Source organism: Centroberyx gerrardi, chromosome 3 (assembly GCF_048128805.1).
Source record: "Centroberyx gerrardi isolate f3 chromosome 3, fCenGer3.hap1.cur.20231027, whole genome shotgun sequence".
NCBI classification, from domain to species: domain Eukaryota; kingdom Metazoa; phylum Chordata; class Actinopteri; order Beryciformes; family Berycidae; genus Centroberyx; species Centroberyx gerrardi.
Window position 1 is genome coordinate 37,717,121 of NC_135999.1, and position 15,363 is coordinate 37,732,483.

The window sequence follows — 15,363 nt, forward strand, 5'->3', positions numbered from 1 at the left end:
AGGTTTTATATTCTAACTTATCCTCCTGTATTTCTGGTAAACCTGCTTCAAATCAAACATGTTGCACATCAAATTAAAGCTTAGGTTCTCTTCTTTCCATCAATTGTTGGCTTTCCATCATAGCACAAGCTGGCTGCTTAAAATCAGACATTTAGTGTGGTCAATACCACACAACTTTCAGAGCTGGGTCAGAGGTCAAATCTGTTCTGTATATTTAGCCTGGTCTTTCAGGCTAGCATGATCTGATTTACTGGAGTGACACCTCAATTTAAAGCTCAGATTCAGACCTTTTCATAGACTCCAACATTGTTCATTTTAAACCTTCTGGTGGCTAGCAGCACACTGATGAATTATGGTTATATTCAGCTGTTTTTAAAAGGCCTGCAGCCAACTGGTTTTATATTCTAAAGTATCCTCCTGTATTTCTGGTAAACCTGCTTCAAATCAAACATGTTGCACATCAAATTAAAGCTTAGGTTCTCTTCTTTCCATCAATTGTTGGCTTTCCATCATAGCGCAACCTGGCTGCTTAAAATCAGACATTTAGTGTGGTCAATACCACACAGCTTTCAGAGCTGGGTCAGAGGTCAAATCTGTTCTGTATATTTAGCCTGGTCTTTCAGGCTAGCATGATCTGATTTACTGGAGTGATACCTCCATGTAAACCTCAGATTCAGACCTTTTCATAGAGTCCAACATTGTTGATTTTACCCCTTCTGGTGGCTAGCAGCACACTGATGAATTATGGTTACATTCAGCTGTTTTCAAAAGGCCTGCAGCCAACTGGTTTTATATTCTACCTTATCCTCCTGTATTTCTGGTAAACCTGCTTCAAATCAAACATGTTGCACATCAAATTAAAGCTTAGGTTCTCTTCTTTCCATCAATTGTTGGCTTTCCATCATAGCACAACCTGGCTGCTTAAAATCAGACATTTAGTGTGGTCAATACCACACAGCTTTCAGAGCTGGGTCAGAGGTCAAATCTGTTCTGTATATTTAGCCTGGTCCTTCAGGCTAGCATGATCTGATTTACTGGAGTGACACCTCAATTTAAAGCTCAGATTCAGACCTTTTCATAGACTCCAACATTGTTCATTTTACCCCTTCTGGTGGCTAGCAGCACACTGATGAATTATGGTTACATTCAGCTGTTTTCAAAAGGCCTGCAGCCAACAGGTTTTATATTCTAACTTATCCTCCTGTATTTCTGGTAAACCTGCTTCAAATCAAACATGTTGCACATCAAATTAAAGCTTAGGTTCTCTTCTTTCCATCAATTGTTGGCTTTCCATCATAGCACAACCTGGCTGCTTAAAATCAGACATTTAGTGTGGTCAATACCACACAGCTTTCAGAGCTGGGTCAGAGGTCAAATCTGTTCTGTATATTTAGCCTGGTCTTTCAGGCTAGCATGATCTGATTTACTGGAGTGACACCTCAATTTAAAGCTCAGATTCAGACCTTTTCATAGAGTCCAATATTGTTCATTTTAAACCTTCTGGTGGCTAGCAGCACACTAATGAATTATGGTTATATTCAGCTGTTTTTAAAAGGCCTGTAGCCAACAGGTTTTATATTCTAACTTATCCTCCTGTATTTCTGGTAAACCTGCTTCAAATCAAACATGTTGCGCATCAAATTAAAGCTTAGGTTCTCTTCTTTCCATCAATTGTTGGCTTTCCATCATAGCACAACCTGGCTGCTTAAAATCAGACATTTAGTGTGGTCAATACCACACAGCTTTCAGAGCTGGGTCAGAGGTCAAATCTGTTCTGTATATTTAGCCTGGTCCTTCAGGCTAGCATGATCTGATTTACTGGAGTGACACCTCAATTTAAAGCTCAGATTCAGACCTTTTCATAGAGTCCAACATTGTTGATTTTACCCCTTCTGGTGGCTAGCAACACACTGATGAATTATGGTTACATTCAGCTGTTTTCAAAAGGCCTGCAGCCAACAGGTTTTATATTCTACCTTATCCTCCTGTATTTCTGGTAAACCTGCTTCAAATCAAACATGTTGCACATCAAATTAAAGCTTAGGTTCTCTTCTTTCCATCAATTGTTGGCTTTCCATCATAGCACAACCTGGCTGCTTAAAATCAGACATTTAGTGTGGTCAATACCACACAGCTTTCAGAGCTGGGTCAGAGGTCAAATCTGTTCTGTATATTTAGCCTGGTCCTTCAGGCTAGCATGATCTGATTTACTGGAGTGACACCTCAATTTAAAGCTCAGATTCAGACCTTTTCATAGAGTCCAAAATTGTTGATTTTACCCCTTCTGGTGGCTAGCAGCACACTGATGAATTATGGTTACATTCAGCTGTTTTTAAAAGGCCTGCAGCCAACAGGTTTTATATTCTACCTTATCCTCCTGTATTTCTGGTAAACCTGCTTCAAATCAAACATGTTGCACATCAAATTAAAGCTTAGGTTCTCTTCTTTCCATCAATTGTTGGCTTTCCATCATAGCACAACCTCGCTGCTTAAAATCAGACATTTAGTGTGGTCAATACCACACAGCTTTCAGAGCTGGGTCAGAGGTCAAATCTGTTCTGTATATTTAGCCTGGTCTTTCAGGCTAGCATGATCTGATTTACTGGAGTGATACCTCCATGTAAACCTCAGATTCAGACCTTTTCATAGAGTCCAACATTGTTGATTTTAACCCTTCTGGTGGCTAGCAGCACACTGATGAATTATGGTTACATTCAGCTGTTTTCAAAAGGCCTGCAGCCAACTGGTTTTATATTCTAACTTATCCTCCTGTATTTCTGGTAAACCTGCTTCAAATCAAACATGTTGCACATCAAATTAAAGCTTAGGTTCTCTTCTTTCCAACAATTGTTGGCTTTCCATCATAGCACAAGCTGGCTGCTTAAAATCAGACATTTAGTGTGGTCAATACCACACAACTTTCAGAGCTGGGTCAGAGGTCAAATCTGTTCTGTATATTTAGCCTGGTCTTTCAGGCTAGCATGATCTGATTTACTGGAGTGACACCTCAATTTAAAGCTCAGATTCAGACCTTTTCATAGACTCCAACATTGTTCATTTTAAACCTTCTGGTGGCTAGCAGCACACTGATGAATTATGGTTATATTCAGCTGTTTTTAAAAGGCCTGCAGCCAACTGGTTTTATATTCTAAAGTATCCTCCTGTATTTCTGGTAAACCTGCTTCAAATCAAACATGTTGCACATCAAATTAAAGCTTAGGTTCTCTTCTTTCCATCAATTGTTGGCTTTCCATCATAGCGCAACCTGGCTGCTTAAAATCAGACATTTAGTGTGGTCAATACCACACAGCTTTCAGAGCTGGGTCAGAGGTCAAATCTGTTCTGTATATTTAGCCTGGTCTTTCAGGCTAGCATGATCTGATTTACTGGAGTGATACCTCCATGTAAACCTCAGATTCAGACCTTTTCATAGAGTCCAACATTGTTGATTTTACCCCTTCTGGTGGCTAGCAGCACACTGATGAATTATGGTTACATTCAGCTGTTTTCAAAAGGCCTGCAGCCAACTGGTTTTATATTCTACCTTATCCTCCTGTATTTCTGGTAAACCTGCTTCAAATCAAACATGTTGCACATCAAATTAAAGCTTAGGTTCTCTTCTTTCCATCAATTGTTGGCTTTCCATCATAGCACAACCTGGCTGCTTAAAATCAGACATTTAGTGTGGTCAATACCACACAGCTTTCAGAGCTGGGTCAGAGGTCAAATCTGTTCTGTATATTTAGCCTGGTCCTTCAGGCTAGCATGATCTGATTTACTGGAGTGACACCTCAATTTAAAGCTCAGATTCAGACCTTTTCATAGACTCCAACATTGTTCATTTTACCCCTTCTGGTGGCTAGCAGCACACTGATGAATTATGGTTACATTCAGCTGTTTTCAAAAGGCCTGCAGCCAACAGGTTTTATATTCTAACTTATCCTCCTGTATTTCTGGTAAACCTGCTTCAAATCAAACATGTTGCACATCAAATTAAAGCTTAGGTTCTCTTCTTTCCATCAATTGTTGGCTTTCCATCATAGCACAACCTGGCTGCTTAAAATCAGACATTTAGTGTGGTCAATACCACACAGCTTTCAGAGCTGGGTCAGAGGTCAAATCTGTTCTGTATATTTAGCCTGGTCTTTCAGGCTAGCATGATCTGATTTACTGGAGTGACACCTCAATTTAAAGCTCAGATTCAGACCTTTTCATAGAGTCCAATATTGTTCATTTTAAACCTTCTGGTGGCTAGCAGCACACTAATGAATTATGGTTATATTCAGCTGTTTTTAAAAGGCCTGTAGCCAACAGGTTTTATATTCTAACTTATCCTCCTGTATTTCTGGTAAACCTGCTTCAAATCAAACATGTTGCGCATCAAATTAAAGCTTAGGTTCTCTTCTTTCCATCAATTGTTGGCTTTCCATCATAGCACAACCTGGCTGCTTAAAATCAGACATTTAGTGTGGTCAATACCACACAGCTTTCAGAGCTGGGTCAGAGGTCAAATCTGTTCTGTATATTTAGCCTGGTCCTTCAGGCTAGCATGATCTGATTTACTGGAGTGACACCTCAATTTAAAGCTCAGATTCAGACCTTTTCATAGAGTCCAACATTGTTGATTTTACCCCTTCTGGTGGCTAGCAACACACTGATGAATTATGGTTACATTCAGCTGTTTTCAAAAGGCCTGCAGCCAACAGGTTTTATATTCTACCTTATCCTCCTGTATTTCTGGTAAACCTGCTTCAAATCAAACATGTTGCACATCAAATTAAAGCTTAGGTTCTCTTCTTTCCATCAATTGTTGGCTTTCCATCATAGCACAACCTGGCTGCTTAAAATCAGACATTTAGTGTGGTCAATACCACACAGCTTTCAGAGCTGGGTCAGAGGTCAAATCTGTTCTGTATATTTAGCCTGGTCCTTCAGGCTAGCATGATCTGATTTACTGGAGTGACACCTCAATTTAAAGCTCAGATTCAGACCTTTTCATAGAGTCCAAAATTGTTGATTTTACCCCTTCTGGTGGCTAGCAGCACACTGATGAATTATGGTTACATTCAGCTGTTTTTAAAAGGCCTGCAGCCAACAGGTTTTATATTCTACCTTATCCTCCTGTATTTCTGGTAAACCTGCTTCAAATCAAACATGTTGCACATCAAATTAAAGCTTAGGTTATCTTCTTTCCATCAATTGTTGGCTTTCCATCATAGCACAACCTCGCTGCTTAAAATCAGACATTTAGTGTGGTCAATACCACACAGCTTTCAGAGCTGGGTCAGAGGTCAAATCTGTTCTGTATATTTAGCCTGGTCTTTCAGGCTAGCATGATCTGATTTACTGGAGTGATACCTCCATGTAAACCTCAGATTCAGACCTTTTCATAGAGTCCAACATTGTTGATTTTAACCCTTCTGGTGGCTAGCAGCACACTGATGAATTATGGTTACATTCAGCTGTTTTCAAAAGGCCTGCAGCCAACTGGTTTTATATTCTAACTTATCCTCCTGTATTTCTGGTAAACCTGCTTCAAATCAAACATGTTGCACATCAAATTAAAGCTTAGGTTCTCTTCTTTCCAACAATTGTTGGCTTTCCATCATAGCACAAGCTGGCTGCTTAAAATCAGACATTTAGTGTGGTCAATACCACACAGCTTTCAGAGCTGGGTCAGAGGTCAAATCTGTTCTGTATATTTAGCCTGGTCTTTCAGGCTAGCATGATCTGATTTACTGGAGTGACACCTCAATTTAAAGCTCAGATTCAGACCTTTTCATAGACTCCAACATTGTTCATTTTAAACCTTCTGGTGGCTAGCAGCACACTGATGAATTATGGTTATATTCAGCTGTTTTTAAAAGGCCTGTAGCCAACTGGTTTTATATTCTAAAGTATCCTCCCGTGTTTCTGGTAAACCTGCTTCAAATCAAACATGTTGCACATCAAATTAAAGCTTAGGTTCTCTTCTTTCCAACAATTGTTGGCTTTCCATCATAGCACAACCTGGCTACTTAAAATCAGACATTTAGTGTGGTCAATACCACACAGCTTTCAGAGCTGGGTCAGAGGTCAAATCTGTTCTGTATATTTAGCCTGGTCTTTCAGGCTAGCATGATCTGATTTACTGGAGTGACACCTCAATTTAAAGCTCAGATTCAGACCTTTTCATAGAGTCCAACATTGTTGATTTTAACCCTTCTGGTGGCTAGCAGCACACTGATGAATTATGGTTACATTCAGCTGTTTTCAAAAGGCCTGCAGCCAACTGGTTTTATATTCTAACTTATCCTCCTGTATTTCTGGTAAACCTGCTTCAAATCAAACATGTTGCACATCAAATTAAAGCTTAGGTTCTCTTCTTTCCAACAATTGTTGGCTTTCCATCATAGCACAACCTGGCTACTTAAAATCAGACATTTAGTGTGGTCAATACCACACAGCTTTCAGAGCTGGGTCAGAGGTCAAATCTGTTCTGTATATTTAGCCTGGTCTTTCAGGCTAGCATGATCTGATTTACTGGAGTGACACCTCAATTTAAAGCTCAGATTCAGACCTTTTCATAGAGTCCAACATTGTTGATTTTAACCCTTCTGGTGGCTAGCAGCACACTGATGAATTATGGTTACATTCAGCTGTTTTCAAAAGGCCTGTAGCCAACAGGTTTTATATTCTAACTTATCCTCCTGTATTTCTGGTAAACCTGCTTCAAATCAAACATGTTGCACATCAAATTAAAGCTTAGGTTCTCTTCTTTCCAACAATTGTTGGCTTTCCATCATAGCACAAGCTGGCTGCTTAAAATCAGACATTTAGTGTGGTCAATACCACACAGCTTTCAGAGCTGGGTCAGAGGTCAAATCTGTTCTGTATATTTAGCCTGGTCTTTCAGGCTAGCATGATCTGATTTACTGGAGTGACACCTCAATTTAAAGCTCAGATTCAGACCTTTTCATAGACTCCAACATTGTTCATTTTAAACCTTCTGGTGGCTAGCAGCACACTGATGAATTATGGTTATATTCAGCTGTTTTTAAAAGGCCTGTAGCCAACTGGTTTTATATTCTAAAGTATCCTCCTGTATTTCTGGTAAACCTGCTTCAAATCAAACATGTTGCACATCAAATTAAAGCTTAGGTTCTCTTCTTTCCAACAATTGTTGGCTTTCCATCATAGCACAAGCTGGCTGCTTAAAATCAGACATTTAGTGTGGTCAATACCACACAGCTTTCAGAGCTGGGTCAGAGGTCAAATCTGTTCTGTATATTTAGCCTGGTCTTTCAGGCTAGCATGATCTGATTTACTGGAGTGACACCTCAATTTAAAGCTCAGATTCAGACCTTTTCATAGACTCCAACATTGTTCATTTTAAACCTTCTGGTGGCTAGCAGCACACTGATGAATTATGGTTATATTCAGCTGTTTTTAAAAGGCCTGTAGCCAACTGGTTTTATATTCTAAAGTATCCTCCCGTATTTCTGGTAAACCTGCTTCAAATCAAACATGTTGCACATCAAATTAAAGCTTAGGTTCTCTTCTTTCCAACAATTGTTGGCTTTCCATCATAGCACAACCTGGCTACTTAAAATCAGACATTTAGTGTGGTCAATACCACACAGCTTTCAGAGCTGGGTCAGAGGTCAAATCTGTTCTGTATATTTAGCCTGGTCTTTCAGGCTAGCATGATCTGATTTACTGGAGTGACACCTCAATTTAAAGCTCAGATTCAGACCTTTTCATAGAGTCCAACATTGTTGATTTTAACCCTTCTGGTGGCTAGCAGCACACTGATGAATTATGGTTACATTCAGCTGTTTTCAAAAGGCCTGCAGCCAACTGGTTTTATATTCTAACTTATCCTCCTGTATTTCTGGTAAACCTGCTTCAAATCAAACATGTTGCACATCAAATTAAAGCTTAGGTTCTCTTCTTTCCAACAATTGTTGGCTTTCCATCATAGCACAAGCTGGCTGCTTAAAATCAGACATTTAGTTTGGTCAATACCACACAGCTTTCAGAGCTGGGTCAGAGGTCAAATCTGTTCTGTATATTTAGCCTGGTCTTTCAGGCTAGCATGATCTGATTTACTGGAGTGACACCTCAATTTAAAGCTCAGATTCAGACCTTTTCATAGACTCCAACATTGTTCATTTTAAACCTTCTGGTGGCTAGCAGCACACTGATGAATTATGGTTATATTCAGCTGTTTTTAAAAGGCCTGTAGCCAACTGGTTTTATATTCTAAAGTATCCTCCCGTATTTCTGGTAAACCTGCTTCAAATCAAACATGTTGCACATCAAATTAAAGCTTAGGTTCTCTTCTTTCCAACAATTGGTGGCTTTCCATCATAGCACAACCTGGCTGCTTAAAATCAGACATTTAGTGTGGTCAATACCACACAGCTTTCAGAGCTGGGTCAGAGGTCAAATCTGTTCTGTATATTTAGCCTGGTCTTTCAGGCTAGCATGATCTGATTTACTGGAGTGACACCTCAATTTAAAGCTCAGATTCAGACCTTTTCATAGAGTCCAACATTGTTGATTTTAACCCTTCTGGTGGCTAGCAGCACACTGATGAATTATGGTTACATTCAGCTGTTTTCAAAAGGCCTGTAGCCAACAGGTTTTATATTCTAACTTATCCTCCTGTATTTCTGGTAAACCTGCTTCAAATCAAACATGTTGCACATCAAATTAAAGCTTAGGTTCTCTTCTTTCCATTAATTGTTGGCTTTCCATCATAGCACAACCTGGCTGCTTAAAATCAGACATTTAGTGTGGTCAATACCACACAGCTTTCAGAGCTGGGTCAGAGGTCAAATCTGTTCTGTATATTTAGCCTGGTCTTTCAGGCTAGCATGATCTGATTTACTGGAGTGACACCTCAATTTAAAGCTCAGATTCAGACCTTTTCATAGACTCCAACATTGTTCATTTTAAACCTTCTGGTGGCTAGCAGCACACTGATGAATTATGGTTATATTCAGCTGTTTTTAAAAGGCCTGTAGCCAACAGGTTTTATATTCTAACTTATCCTCCTGTATTTCTGGTAAACCTGCTTCAAATCAAACATGTTGCGCATCAAATTAAAGCTTAGGTTCTCTTCTTTCCATCAATTGTTGGCTTTCCATCATAGCACAACCTGGCTGCTTAAAATCAGACATTTAGTGTGGTCAATACCACACAGCTTTCAGAGCTGGGTCAGAGGTCAAATCTGTTCTGTATATTTAGCCTGGTCCTTCAGGCTAGCATGATCTGATTTACTGGAGTGACACCTCAATTTAAAGCTCAGATTCAGACCTTTTCATAGAGTCCAACATTGTTGATTTTACCCCTTCTGGTGGCTAGCAGCACACTGATGAATTATGGTTACATTCAGCTGTTTTCAAAAGGCCTGCAGCCAACAGGTTTTATATTCTACCTTATCCTCCTGTATTTCTGGTAAACCTGCTTCAAATCAAACATGTTGCACATCAAATTAAAGCTTAGGTTCTCTTCTTTCCATCAATTGTTGGCTTTCCATCATAGCACAACCTGGCTGCTTAAAATCAGACATTTAGTGTGGTCAATACCACACAGCTTTCAGAGCTGGGTCAGAGGTCAAATCTGTTCTGTATATTTAGCCTGGTCTTTCAGGCTAGCATGATCTGATTTACTGGAGTGATACCTCCATGTAAACCTCAGATTCAGACCTTTTCATAGAGTCCAACATTGTTGATTTTAACCCTTCTGGTGGCTAGCAGCACACTGATGAATTATGGTTACATTCAGCTGTTTTCAAAAGGCCTGCAGCCAACTGGTTTTATATTCTAACTTATCCTCCTGTATTTCTGGTAAACCTGCTTCAAATCAAACATGTTGCACATCAAATTAAAGCTTAGGTTCTCTTCTTTCCATTAATTGTTGACTTTCCATCATAGCACAACCTGGCTGCTTAAAATCAGACATTTAGTGTGGTCAATACCACACAGCTTTCAGAGCTGGGTCAGAGGTCAAATCTGTTCTGTATTTTTAGCCTGGTCTTTCAGGCTAGCATGATCTGATTTACTGGAGTGATACCTCCATGTAAACCTCAGATTCAGACCTTTTCATAGAGTCCAACATTGTTGATTTTACCCCTTCTGGTGGCTAGCAGCACACTGATGAATTATGGTTACATTCAGCTGTTTTCAAAAGGCCTGAAGCCAACTGGTTTTATATTCTAACTTATCCTCCTGTATTTCTGGTAAACCTGCTTCAAATCAAATATGTTGCACATCAAATTAAAGCTTAGGTTCTCTTCTTTCCAACAATTGTTGGCTTTCCATCATAGCACAACCTGGCTGCTTAAAATCAGACATTTAGTGTGGTCAATACCACACAGCTTTCAGAGCTGGGTCAGAGGTCAAATCTGTTCTGTATATTTAGCCTGGTCTTTCAGGCTAGTATGATCTGATTTACTGGAGTGATACCTCCATGTAAACCTCAGATTCAGACCTTTTCATAGAGTCCAACATTGTTCATTTTAAACCTTCTGGTGGCTAGCAGCACACTGATGAATTATGGTTACATTCAGCTGTTTTCAAAAGGCCTGCAGCCAACTGGTTTTATATTCTACCTTATCCTCCTGTATTTCTGGTAAACCTGCTTCAAATCAAACATGTTGCACATCAAATTAAAGCTTAGGTTCTCTTCTTTCCATCAATTGTTGGCTTTCCATCATAGCACAACCTGGCTGCTTAAAATCAGACATTTAGTGTGGTCAATACCACACAGCTTTCAGAGCTGGGTCAGAGGTCAAATCTGTTCTGTATATTTAGCCTGGTCTTTCAGGCTAGCATGATCTGATTTACTGGAGTGACACCTCAATTTACAGCTCAGATTCAGACCTTTGCATAGAGTCCAACATTGTTGAGTTTACCCCTCCTGGTGGCTAGCAGCACACTGATGAATTATGGTTACATTCAGCTGTTTTCAAAAGGCCTGCAGCCGACTGGTTTTATATTCTACCTTATCCTCCTGTATTTCTGGTAAACCTACTTCAAATCAAACATGTTGCACATCAAATTAAAGCTTAGGTTCTCTTCTTTCCAACAATTGTTGGCTTTCCATCATAGCACAAGCTGGCTGCTTAAAATCAGACATTTAGTGTGGTCAATACCACACAGCTTTCAGAGCTGGGTCAGAGGTCAAATCTGTTCTGTATATTTAGCCTGGTCCTTCAGGCTAGCATGATCTGATTTACTGGAGTGACACCTCAATTTAAAGCTCAGATTCAGACCTTTTCATAGAGTCCAACATTGTTGATTTTACCCCTTCTGGTGGCTAGCAGCACACTGATGAATTATGGTTACATTCAGCTGTTTTCAAAAGGCCTGCAGCCAACAGGTTTTATATTCTACCTTATCCTCCTGTATTTCTGGTAAACCTGCTTCAAATCAAACATGTTGCACATCAAATTAAAGCTTAGGTTCTCTTCTTTCCAACAATTGTTGGCTTTCCATCATAGCACAAGCTGGCTGCTTAAAATCAGACATTTAGTGTGGTCAATACCACACAGCTTTCAGAGCTGGGTCAGAGGTCAAATCTGTTCTATATATTTAGCCTGGTCTTTCAGGCTAGCATGATCTGATTTACTGGAGTGACACCTCAATTTAAAGCTCAGATTCAGACCTTTTCATAGAGTCCAATATTGTTCATTTTAAACCTTCTGGTGGCTAGCAGCACACTGATGAATTATGGTTACATTCAGCTGTTTTTAAAACGCCTGCAGCCAACTGGTTTTATATTCTAACTTATCCTCCTGTATTTCTGGTAAACCTGCTTCAAATCAAACATGTTGCACATCAAATTAAAGCTTAGGTTCTCTTCTTTCCAACAATTGTTGGCTTTCCATCATAGCACAACCTGGCTGCTTAAAATCAGACATTTAGTGTGGTCAATACCACACAGCTTTCAGAGCTGGGTCAGAGGTCAAATCTGTTCTGTATATTTAGCCTGGTCCTTCAGGCTAGCATGATCTGATTTACTGGAGTGACACCTCAATTTAAAGCTCAGATTCAGACCTTTTCATAGAGTCCAACATTGTTGATTTTACCCCTTCTGGTGGCTAGCAGCACACTGATGAATTATGGTTACATTCAGCTGTTTTCAAAAGGCCTGCAGCCAACAGGTTTTATATTCTACCTCATCCTCCTGTATTTCTGGTAAACCTGCTTCAAATCAAACATGTTGCACATCAAATTAAAGCTTAGGTTCTCTTCTTTCCATCAATTGTTGGCTTTCCATCATAGCACAACCTGGCTGCTTAAAATCAGACATTTAGTGTGGTCAATACCACACAGCTTTCAGAGCTGGGTCAGAGGTCAAATCTGTTCTGTATATTTAGCCTGGTCTTTCAGGCTAGCATGATCTGATTTACTGGAATGATACCTCCATGTAAACCTCAGATTCAGACCTTTTTATAGAGTCCAACATTGTTGATTTTAGCCCTTCTGGTGGCTAGCAGCACACTGATGAATTATGGTTACATTCAGCTGTTTTCAAAAGGCCTGCAGCCAACTGGTTTTATATTCTAACTTATCCTCCTGTATTTCTGGTAAACCTGCTTCAAATCAAACATGTTGCACATCAAATTAAAGCTTAGGTTCTCTTCTTTCCATCAATTGTTGGCTTTCCATCATAGCACAACCTGGCTGCTTAAAATCAGACATTTAGTGTGGTCAATACCACACAGCTTTCAGAGCTGGGTCAGAGGTCAAATCTGTTCTGTATATTTAGCCTGGTCTTTCAGGCTAGCATGATCTGATTTACTGGAATGATACCTCCATGTAAACCTCAGATTCAGACCTTTTTATAGAGTCCAACATTGTTGATTTTAACCCTTCTGGTGGCTAGCAGCACACTGATGAATTATGGTTACATTCAGCTGTTTTCAAAAGGCCTGCAGCCAACTGGTTTTATATTCTAACTTATCCTCCTGTATTTCTGGTAAACCTGCTTCAAATCAAACATGTTGCACATCAAATTAAAGCTTAGGTTCTCTTCTTTCCAACAATTGTTGGCTTTCCATCATAGCACAACCTGGCTGCTTAAAATCAGACATTTAGTGTGGTCAATACCACACAGCTTTCAGAGCTGGGTCAGAGGTCAAATCTGTTCTGTATATTTAGCCTGGTCTTTCAGGCTAGCATGATCTGATTTACTGGAGTGATACCTCCATGTAAACCTCAGATTCAGACCTTTTCATAGAGTCCAACATTGTTGATTTTAACCCTTCTGGTGGCTAGCAGCACACTGATGAATTATGGTTACATTCAGCTGTTTTCAAAAGGCCTGCAGCCAACTGGTTTTATATTCTACCTTATCCTCCTGTATTTCTGGTAAACCTGCTTCAAATCAAACATGTTGCACATCAAATTAAAGCTTAGGTTCTCTTCTTTCCATCAATTGTTGGCTTTCCATCATAGCACAACCTGGCTGCTTAAAATCAGACATTTAGTGTGGTCAATACCACACAGCTTTTAGAGCTGGGTCAGAGGTCAAATCTGTTCTGTATATTTAGCCTGGTCCTTCAGGCTAGCATGATCTGATTTACTGGAGTGACACCTCCATGTAAACCTCAGATTCAGACCTTTTCATAGAGTCCAACATTGTTGATTTTAACCCTTCTGGTGGCTAGCAGCACACTGATGAATTATGGTTACATTCAGCTGTTTTCAAAAGGCCTGCAGCCAACTGGTTTTATATTCTAACTTATCCTCCTGTATTTCTGGTAAACCTGCTTCAAATCAAACATGTTGCACATCAAATTAAAGCTTAGGTTCTCTTCTTTCCAACAATTGTTGGCTTTCCATCATAGCACAAGCTGGCTGCTTAAAATCAGACATTTAGTGTGGTCAATACCACACAGCTTTCAGAGCTGGGTCAGAGGTCAAATCTGTTCTGTATATTTAGCCTGGTCTTTCAGGCTAGCATGATCTGATTTACTGGAGTGACACCTCAATTTAAAGCTCAGATTCAAACCTTTGCATAGAGTCCAATATTGTTGATTTTACCCCTTCTGGTGGCTAGCAGCACACTGATGAATTATGGTTACATTCAGCTGTTTTCAAAAGGCCTGCAGCCAACTGGTTTTATATTCTAACTTATCCTCCTGTATTTCTGGTAAACCTGCTTCAAATCAAACATGTTGCACATCAAATTAAAGCTTAGGTTCTCTTCTTTCCAACAATTGTTGGCTTTCCATCATAGCACAAGCTGGCTGCTTAAAATCAGACATTTAGTGTGGTCAATACCACACAGCTTTCAGAGCTGGGTCAGAGGTCAAATCTGTTCTGTATATTTAGCCTGGTCTTTCAGGCTAGCATGATCTGATTTACTGGAGTGACACCTCAATTTAAAGCTCAGATTCAGACCTTTTCATAGACTCCAACATTGTTCATTTTAAACCTTCTGGTGGCTAGCAGCACACTGATGAATTATGGTTATATTCAGCTGTTTTTAAAAGGCCTGTAGCCAACTGGTTTTATATTCTAAAGTATCCTCCCGTATTTCTGGTAAACCTGCTTCAAATCAAACATGTTGCACATCAAATTAAAGCTTAGGTTCTCTTCTTTCCAACAATTGGTGGCTTTCCATCATAGCACAACCTGGCTGCTTAAAATCAGACATTTAGTGTGGTCAATACCACACAGCTTTCAGAGCTGGGTCAGAGGTCAAATCTGTTCTGTATATTTAGCCTGGTCTTTCAGGCTAGCATGATCTGATTTACTGGAGTGACACCTCAATTTAAAGCTCAGATTCAGACCTTTTCATAGAGTCCAACATTGTTGATTTTAACCCTTCTGGTGGCTAGCAGCACACTGATGAATTATGGTTACATTCAGCTGTTTTCAAAAGGCCTGTAGCCAACAGGTTTTATATTCTAACTTATCCTCCTGTATTTCTGGTAAACCTGCTTCAAATCAAACATGTTGCACATCAAATTAAAGCTTAGGTTCTCTTCTTTCCATTAATTGTTGGCTTTCCATCATAGCACAACCTGGCTGCTTAAAATCAGACATTTAGTGTGGTCAATACCACACAGCTTTCAGAGCTGGGTCAGAGGTCAAATCTGTTCTGTATATTTAGCCTGGTCTTTCAGGCTAGCATGATCTGATTTACTGGAGTGACACCTCAATTTAAAGCTCAGATTCAGACCTTTTCATAGACTCCAACATTGTTCATTTTAAACCTTCTGGTGGCTAGCAGCACACTGATGAATTATGGTTATATTCAGCTGTTTTTAAAAGGCCTGTAGCCAACAGGTTTTATATTCTAACTTATCCTCCTGTATTTCTGGTAAACCTGCTTCAAATCAAACATGTTGCGCATCAAATT